Below are 10,440 nucleotides of genomic sequence, written 5' to 3'. Positions count from 1 at the left end.
TCACCATGCCATTTATTCCTGAGCAAATACAAAGAGAAGGCACAAGAAGGATTGGAGTGGAAGAAAATAAAAATAAAAGATAAATGAAGCTCAGGTCCTTGAAGAAAGCAGAGCTCAAAAATCTGTTATTTTAGGAAGAACACTAACATCTCTGCAGTTCTAGTAAGGAAGTGTAGGCAAGAATCTGTAGTTTAACAACTGGGAAAAAAAAAGAGTTGCAGGTACACCTGGGATGAATTTGGGTTAAGAGCCCACTTATGTGTATGTATAGGTTAAATAATTCCCTTTAAACAGCAAGTTAGGGAGCAGAAATCAGCAACACCTGTTCTATTTGTAACGTAACAATAACAAGCTGAGATGCCATTCCTTGACAGTAAGAATGACAACTTTGCCAAGATTTGTTTTGCCCACTGGTAAATCCCTGCCTGATAGGCAAGTGATGCATTGCATGGAAAATAAGCTGCACCTGGATTTGAGTCATACCTTGTCCCCTTGAAAAACCTGTCATAGCCTCCTACTTAAATGTCTCTGATACAATAAACACATGAGCATAAACAAGGCCCTGACTCTTTTGCCCTGTCTCTCCTTTCGTCCCAGACAGGAAACATAAAACAGCTAACAGCCCAAGATGCATGAAACCATTTCTAAAGCTACTTTGGGCCATTTGTTTAATGTAATCCAGGATCTCTTTTGTGCACAGGACAATTTTCCTACCACGTGTTCACTTATTGTGTTACCTGTTGGTGTCTTTGCACACAGAAATAGCCATAGAATAGAAACTGTAGCCAGTGTACTTCAAAGGATGTCAATCCTGCACCACCAAGGTAAATAGGAGCTTTTGAAAGGACAGATGCTGCAGGTAGCCTCATGAAGTGTAGGCACATTAATATTGTTGCCACAAGAACTATGTGGGAAAAAATACCCAAAAACCATTTATATGGACTAGATGGGAGATGCTACACTCTTACCACTAGCCACAACTTGCAAAGGTATGAACTAAATTCCTTCTAATGCAGAGCATGGTACTTATGACTATCCCTTTTAAAAATGTAGGGAAAGCATTGGTAGAAGTACATGTAAAGTATGCATGCCCAAATTTCTTATATCTTCTCCTCAGCAGCATCTACAGGCCCCATCATGAATGAAACACATGAGAGTGACAGTCACATCTTTAGAGAGACTGTTGACAGCAGACAGATAGCTATGAATATTCCACAAGAGTGAAGGAAGCCAGCCCCAACAGCATTCTGGTCAGAGAGGGAACAGAAGGGTGGGAATGGGGCAAGGCAGTGCATTAGCTGACACACGGAGCTCCCAACATCTACAAACACCTGCATACCAGATCTCAGACAAGTCACTTCACTTCTCTCCATCTCACATTGCAAAGGAGAGAGTAAGACACTGACACTCCCATGCAAAGATGCCTGCAGAGGAATGTGAGCAACGCTGCCATGAGTTTCTCTAGTAGAGTTACAGAGACATGCACTTATTAGACATATGGAAACCCCTTGGTTTCAAAAGGCCCCATTCCCCTACCAGTTTGCAAACTCCTACAGTAAAACAGTTGTTGATGCATAAGAATTCTCACTCCTGTTTTAGGTATCTAGTGTTTTATGGCTTAGTTCAGCCAGTTTTCCCCTCTTTGCCTGTCACATGTCACACTTCAAGGCAGGTGCAAGGCTTGGAGAATTTCAACCTTTCACATTTAACATATTTTTCCCCTTCCTTTGCACATTGACTTTTCCATATAGGATCTACGCATGTCAACACACCTGAAAATGGGTAACTAGATCCCTTTTCCACATTTAATTAATGCTTCCCTCATTATTCTTCTTCCTGCAGGGCCACACAGGTAGACATAAAAGGGAAAATTAAAATGACTCAGTCACTTTAGCAATCCCCAGACCACCCATGTTGTTAGCACTACTTCTCTAGCAAATGCCCCGTTTGAAGGGGTTCTAAGTCACTCACAATAATTTTGGTGCAAGACAGACTATAAAACCTCCTAGACCTACCAGCAGACATACTGAGCAGAGGTAATGGTAGACTGCAGCACTCCAATAATTCAGGCTAAACACAGCAGCTCGCCTAACAAATCACAAAGACTGCTTAACATTGAACTATAGTTTCCCATCCACGTCAATGATTTCTGTGCAGCTTGCTGGCTCACTTCTCAATTCTGTTTTATTTCTCAGACTCTTCAGTCTCTCCTAAAGCATATGAGTGGAAAGAACCACCAGACAAAAAAATTTTACTGAGCAGTTCAGAGAAGAGGTTGCCTGGATTAGGGCTGCGTATGTATGCCTGACTGCTGAAGTAATGTGTGGCCAATGAAGGAGAACATGGTGACCTGGAAAAAAGCCTAACCCTTGGGAAGGGAACGTGGGTAGTGATAACAGGGTTATACAAGGGACAGAAAGGGAAACAGAGTGTCAATTTGCTGATGTCTGCTTCCTCAGGCAAGTGTTATGGGCAATTAAAAGAAAGAGCTGAAAGTATCAGTATGAAATCAAAATTACAGGTTAGTTGGCATAACAGATATCACCATTGGTGACTACCATATGCTCCATGCTCCAAAAGCACAGCACTGATGAAAGAAACTCCTTTGGAAATTGCACTTGATGGCTGGTGTGGCAAATACTCACATGTTCCATGTCATTTCTAAATGATGTGAAGATAAGCCTGATGCAGTTACTCAAATTATTGCCAGGATCTTTCTTTTTTTTTGCAAGAATCCTACTACCAGCTGCAATTATTTGTGTCCAGTAAGTCACTTTTCCATAAAAAATAGCCTAAAACAATCAAACATTCCTGTGTCACACCTGAAGCAAACCAAAGGCAAGGTAGCTGGCTGTTGCTATGTGTGGTGGTTTGGCACTGGCCTGGAGGCCAGATGCCCACCAAAGCCGCTCTATCACTCCCCCTCTTAAGTAAACAGGGGAAAAGGCGGGGAGGGGGGTGGGGGTGGGGGGGGTGGGAATATAACAAAAGCCAGGAATAGGATAGGAGCAGTTTTAGTAACAATAATAAGCAAACAGCAATAGACCACACAGAAGCAACAAGCAGAGAGAGAGATGATAGTCTCTACTTCCCATCAACAGGACAATGGTTGGTCTTGGGAAGCAGGGCTCTCTAAGCTTGGTGGTTATTTGGGAGGACAGACGCCATGGACGAATCCCCACACTTCCTTCTTTCACTTCATTCTTCTATCTGAGCTGCCCTCATATGGTATGGAATACCCCTTTGGCCAGTCTTGGTCAGCTGCCTCAGCCATGTCCCCTCCCAAGATCTTGCCCACCCCTCAATGTACTCTTGGGGCAGGGAAATGTTGAAAGGACACAGCCTGGATACTTATTCAACAGTAGCCAAAACACTGCTATGTTATCAACTACTGCTGCAAAACACAGCACTAGAAAGATACTGTGAGACAGAAAACTATAATAACAATTGACCATCTTCAGAAGGGAGTATCATTGCCACAGACTTTTTGGTCAAAGTGCCTTAAGGATAGCTTTGACCTTGTCTCAGGATTTATGCAGGCCACAACAGTATGGCCACAATATATTATTAAAGCTTTGAAAAAATAGCTTTTTCCTTGTATGCTGGTGATATGCCTTAAACAGAAAAATACTTACTTTTTTTTTGAGTGAAGCTGTCCACAACCCAGTGACTTGCATCTGTACAATTTATATGGCTATAGCTCCACTCAAACATCCCACAAAGATGAACTCTTTCTAAACTATTCCCTCAAAGAAACCTCTCCTCAGTCATTCTTTCATTTATCTCCTACTCTTCACCCAGCTAAACCTTCATTTTTAGAGAGTGGAAGCTGTTTGCTTGTGAAGTATGTATCAAATAGCACACCAGAGCAGCGCGCACACACAGTTGCTGCTACTTTGGCTTGTGCCAGAGCATAGAGCAGTGAGGATCACTAGGCAACTCAAAATGTACTTAAGAGATGTTGTACAATTGTAAGCCTGTATTAAGGCTGTTAGTAATGAACAGACTTATGCAAAGCAGGGAGAGATGTCAATACTTTAGGCTTTATGCCATTTATTTCTTCTAGCATATATTTGACTTGTTCCCGGAGAAAAAGACCAGCTGTGCTGATCTGTGGTATTGTAAGCAGTTGGGTATGTTTTCATGATGATGTAAAAAAAATCACAAGTTTTGCAGGCTGAGGATTTAAGCCTCTAACCTCTTCTTTTTCCTTAGCTGGTAATGCTAGAAGGAAGAGGGATCTGGGAAGCACTCTAGAAGGAACATAGAATACATAGAATACATAGAACAAACCAGGTTGGAAGAGACCTTCAAGATCATTGTGTCCAACCCATCAACCAATCCAACCCACCTAAACAACTAACCCATGGCACCAAGCACCCCATCAAGTCCCCTCCTGAACACCACCAATGATGGTGACTCCAACACCTCCCCAGGCAGCCCATTCCAATGGGCAATCACTCTTTCTGTATAGAACTTCTTCCTAACATCCAACCTAAACCTCCCCTGGCACAGCCTGAGACTGTGTCCTCTTGTTCTGGTACTGGCTGCCTGGGAGAAGAGACCAATATCCACCTGTCTACAACCTCCCTTCAGGTAGTTGTAGAGAGTGATAAGGTCACCCCTGACTCTCCTCTTCTCCAGGCTGAGCAACCCTAGCTCCCTCAGTCTCTCTTCATAGGGCTTGTGTTCCAAACCCCTCACCAACTTTGTTGCCCTCTCTGGACTGAAGCATTGTTCTAAAAACAAATTTGACTCTCATTGTTTTTTGATGCACTGCCTTCAATTTCCCCCCCCATTCTTCTCTGTAGCATCCATCTTAATTCTCTAACAGCTGCTTACATGGTCTTTTTTTTTTTTTTTTTTTGAAGTGGTTTCTGACATCTACAGTAGAGCTGGCTGGAAAGTTCTTTGGTTTTCCTGGGCAAAACTTCCATGGAAATACAACATAGTTTTAATTATGATTTTTCAAAGGAAAAATGTCAATGTTTTAACTGCAATTCAAATATTAAAACATTTCAACCCAATCCCAAAATATTTTCATTAGGGAGTGCTGCTGCATGGTGCCCTGAAAGGTAGAGTTTCCGGTCTGAGAACTCATTTTCCTTCTTGCCCCATGATACAGCTGATTTCCATTTTTTTTTCTGCCAAGAGCTGCTACATCACCAAAGTTTTATTTCCTAATTCCTGGTGGGACACTTACACTTGAGAAACGAGCAGGGATCTGAGGCTGTGGAATACCAAAAAGTTCACACACCACCCCTCCATCTTATCCAGATGGAAACATTTTGGATTTCAAGAAACAGTTTAAGAGAAACATTTCCCTGGAAGGCAAGCCTTTTGTAAAGGTAGGCTTAATTGAAAGCCTGTGATTTCTGTCAATAGGCAGTTTTAAGACAGTTATTTTGTTTCAGTTGGTTGAAAAAATCCTGCCTTGGAGCATTATTCCAGATTCCCATACAGCCTGAGTGCTTACAGCTAACCAGCTATAAGCAGCAAGACTTCAAAAGGTTTCTGGAAGATATAGACACTCCATTTCTCTAAGTTTTGAACTGAGCATCCCAGCCCTGCAGGTGGTACCATCTCAGTCTATGCATTTCTCTGGAACAGGTTCAGACAAGGCAATGCAAAGCAACTTATTCTGGTAACAGGCATCTCATGGGGCATTGAGGTCAATATCTTTAACTGTTAGTGACTAAGATGCCTTTCAATGCAAGTTAACACCAGCCTTGCTTCACCTTGTGACACACAAATTTGCTAGCAGACCACAGAGCATTCCTGGTTTACTGAGGAAGCCTTTGGATGTACAGGAAGATGAACTTCTTCACACCTTTGATGGGACTCTTGCCTCTTCATGCCACTGAATAGCAAGCTAGGAAAGGCTCATTCTCCAGAGGAGGAATGGAAACAAAGCATTTATGGAGCATCAGGAAAAACAGATAGTAGAACCCTGGGCACTCAAGAACCCTAGGGCTATTGGGGGAAGCACAACTCCCAGTCATTCATTATAGTGCTAGAATCTTTGCCAAGGGACTCTAAGTGAAGCCCAGCCTAGATCCCTTCTTAAGGGCAATGAAGTGAGAGGGCTGGGAAACACTCCTGAACTTATGGTTGGGTTGAATTTGAGCACCTTCCCTTGAAGTCCTGCCTACAACTAAAATCTTCTGTCAGTGAGCTCAGCGACTTTAAGTTGTCACACTATGGCACTTTCTCTGCTTTGCCCTTCCAACCAAAATGCATTATTATGGTTCTAGGCCTTATCAAGTGATGCTGAAGAAAACTTCTTCCCAAATCTGGTAATCAAATCAGTTTGACCAGCCAGCCATCTGCAAAAAGAGGATTTTGTGTGCCACGTCCAAGCACTGGCCTATCTCCAGTGTCATGTCTCCAGCTGGGAAAAAATCTGGTGCCTCAGAGGAAAGCAGACAATAAATCCTTCTCTAGTCCTGCAGGCTGAAGCCCTGAAACATGAGATTTGGTTACAGTTTTCCATTTCAACACTGAAACCAGTATGGATATTTCTGTTCTCCCCAAGAAGGGAATGAATACTACCACGTACCAAATAGAATTTCTCTCTGTTATTGGAATAAAGGACTGGTACCCTTCAGACAGACATGTAGGGTTTGCATACATTGCATGGAGATATTTAGGACTATTTTGGATGCTGGGGGTGGATCTTAACCTGCCTGCTTCACCCAGAGGGGAGCAAGTACCAGGAGTCCCATTTCAGATCAGCCTCAGCCAGATCTCTCAGACATTGTTGGTTTAAATGCCTTGGAGCTGTTCTGTCTGTAAGAAACTGAACCAAGTCCCTGCTTTCACTTCAAGAACCTTAAGTCCTGATAAAAATGAAAAATAAATAAATGTTTTCTTTTCTTAATTTGTTCCAGGACTTAGTCACATTGCCATTATGAAATTTCACCTGCACTCTAGGCTGAAGCAGTCTGATTTTGACCAGCAATTGGAACTTGTTTTACATGCCAGAAAACTGGAACCATCCCAGCATACTTTCACATGTAGACATCTACATGATGCTAAAGAGATCTCAGTTTCAGCTGTGACAGCTAAATAAATTTGGATCTAAAAGCATTCTTCTTAGCCTTAGACTTCTTTTATGAGGCTCTCTTGGAAAATTACTACACTAAATCCTTCCTTATGAAGTAACTGCACTCTTCTGCAATTTTCAGTGCTGTGTAGAAGGGCAAAAGAACTGTTGGCACACAAAAGTACTCAAAGGTCAAACTTATCACAGAACTGAACCAAGACTGGAAGTCAAAGCTTCATGAATTTTGTACATTCACTACAGTGGAAACTAACTGACTGACATAGAGTAGAATTAGAATTAACCAGGCTGGAAAAGACCTTCAAGATCATCAAGTCCAACCTATCACCCAATACCATATAATCAAATAAACCATGGCACTAAGTGCCCCATCCAGTCTCCTCCTAAACACCTCCACCTCCACCACCTCCCTGGGCAGCACATTCCAATGGCAAATCACTCTTTCTGTGAAGAACTTCTTCCTAACATCCAGCTTAAACCTTCCCTGGCACACCTTGAGACTGTGTCGTCTTGTTCTGGTGCTGGTTTCATGGGAGAAGAGACCAACCCCCACCTGGCTACAATCTCCCTTCCGGTAGTTGTAGACGTCAATAAGGTCTCCCCCGAGCCTACTCTTCTCCAGGCTAAGCAACCCCAGCTCCCTCAGCCTCTCCTTGGGCTTGTGCTACAAACAACTCACCAGCTTTGTTGCCCTTCTCTGGACACATTCCAGCAAGTCAACATCCTTCCTAAACTGAGGGGCCCAGAACTGGACAGAGGTCTCAAGGTGTGGCCTAACCAGTGCTCAGTACAGGAGCAGAATGACTTCCCTGCTCCTGCTGGCCACACTGTTCCTGATACAGGCCAGGATGCCATTGGCCTTCTTGGCCACCTGGGCACACCACTGGCTCATGTTCAGCCAGCTGTCAACCAGTACCCCCAGATCGCTTCCTGCCTGGCTGCTCTCCAGCCACTCTGACCCCAGCCTGTAGCACTGCATGGGGTTGTTGTGGCCAATGTGTAGAACCCGGCACTTAGATGTGTTAAATCGCATGCCCTTACACTCTGCCCATCTGTCCAGCCTGTCAAGGTCCCTCTGCAGAGCTCTCCGACCCTCTAACAGATCAACCCCTGCCCCTATCTTGCTGTCATCTGTAAACTTACTGATGATGGACTCAATCCCCTCATCCACATCATCATTAAAGATATTAAAGAGCATGGGGCCCAGTACTGATCCCTGGGGGACACCACTAGTGACTGGCTGCCAGGTGGATGATACGTTGAATTAGAGAAAGGAAAGAAATATTTAGAAGTAGTTTTGCCAACTACACTTATTCACACCTCCAACTCGTGCTTTCTACCAGCCTTTAACTATTTATTGAAAACTCCATTATGCCTTTTCAGTCAGACTGATTTAGGATTGACCAGGGCTGGGTAAGTGGGTAAGGACAAGGAATGCAGCCAAGTTGGGAAAACACTACAACAATTCACCCAGTCAGAATATGCAGTAGCCACATACCTGTCAATTGCCATGTAGTTTTGAATGGCTACTCTATTCCTGCTTGCTGTCCTTGTTTAGTCAGTCTACTTCTGGTGTTTCTTATTCTATAGAGTATTAATCTTTTTTTAATTCACTGTCAGAGTAGTTCTTTATGCACCACTTTTGGATACTGTGACAAACCCTCAGGAGGACTATGCATGTACCCAAACTAATTTAATTTCTAGATTGTGTATTAATACCATGTGCTAATGTAGTCTGTGATATGATTCTGCTTCAGTCTCAGATATCTCATGGATCTGCAGTTTATCATGCACCAGGGACTGCCTTGCCTGACTGTACTCCCCTGACCACCTCTCCCACAGGACCAAGTACAACCAAGTCCGGTATGTCATTAAACCCAGGATGATGCTGTGTTACCTACTGCAGCTATGCTTCTGGAGAGCTAGTCAGGATAAGCTTTTGGAGAGGAATACAAGCTTTTTGCATGGATTTCCCTTATGTAGAGCAGGTTAGTAAAGCTCTATAGAGCTTGGGACTAAACCGACCAATGCCATACCAGGGGAAAGAAAAAAAATAAAATCCTCACACAACTTGAACAGGGTGAAGGTTCTTGAGGACCCCTGTTCACAAAGCAATGCAATCCCTTGCATAACAATAAACACTTGTATACGAACGGGACCATACACGTGTTGAAATGCTATGTGCATACTTAAATACCTTGCTGAATCAGGGCCACAGTACATGCATTCTTTTCATAGAAACACTTTTACATGGATCTGATCCAAAGCCCACTGAGGTCAGCAGAAGTCTTTAACTTCAATAGGATTTGGATAAGATCCCAAGAGCATTTCCAACTAAAACCAGCACTGGAATTTGCACATGCCCATGCAGTGAAACAATTTCAGTCTAGTTCACCATAAACCCTAAATTCAAATACTCTTAAGCTCTAGGAAAACTGGGAATAAAAGCTGGATCTTTATTTTACTAGGCCCTTCTTTTCAAAGGCCAATTCAAAAGAAGTTTAGGCTCAAGCATACGTTTTCAGAACATTTAGACCTGGATCAGGGTCTAAATTTAAAAACGACTAAAATATCTCTGAGGAGGACAGTGTCATCAGGTGTTACTTATAGTACTTCAAGTTAAGTGTGAAAAAGTCATCAAAGAACAGCTGAAAAGACATCTGCTGAGGTACACATTTTAGGGAATTCCTACAAAGCTAAGCATTCTGTTTCCTAATAGCTAGAAAAACCTATAAAGGTTTATCTATGATTTCACTGATAGATCATCACTGGTTTAAAAAAAAAAGAAGAGAGAGAGGGGAAAAAGCAAAAGCATAAAAGCATTCCACCTGTATTGCTGGCAGATTGCTTATAAATGTCACACAGACTTAGACCTACTACTGGCTCATACAAGAGGTATTAAATAAACTGCTGAACATCTGCTGGTAAATACACAGCAAACAAGAATGCAACTCAGAGCCAAACATCTGGCAAGTGTGGGCCACATCTCTGCTCATAAACTAAGCAATGTTTTCTGCTAATCATTAACAGAGTTATTGATTTTAGAAGTGTATCACACAGCTATAATTTTGTCAGAGAGTAGACCACATAAGTTGTTCTTTTTCTGGTTGTTTCATTTTGTCTTATTCCAAAAGTCCGTAAATTGACGAGTGGGACAAAAATTATAATTGACATCATCTGTGGGAAATATTTCATAAAAAACAGGCCCAGATGTACGATTAAAGCCATGTGGTAGTAAAATACCACACTGAAAAAAGTCCAGGTTCCATGATTTCGTATGAAAACAGATGTGCTATTTCTCCACTCTACTTGTTTTTCACTGCTTTTTACTCCAAATAATTCTTTTTTCCTTCTTTTTTTTTTTCTTTTCTTTTTTT

This window comes from Melanerpes formicivorus, unplaced genomic scaffold (genome assembly GCF_026170545.1).
Source record: "Melanerpes formicivorus ecotype bairdi unplaced genomic scaffold, bMelFor1.0.p_v2 SCAF_25, whole genome shotgun sequence".
Lineage (NCBI taxonomy): Eukaryota > Metazoa > Chordata > Aves > Piciformes > Picidae > Melanerpes > Melanerpes formicivorus.
Note: the sequence above shows the minus strand (reverse complement) of the source record.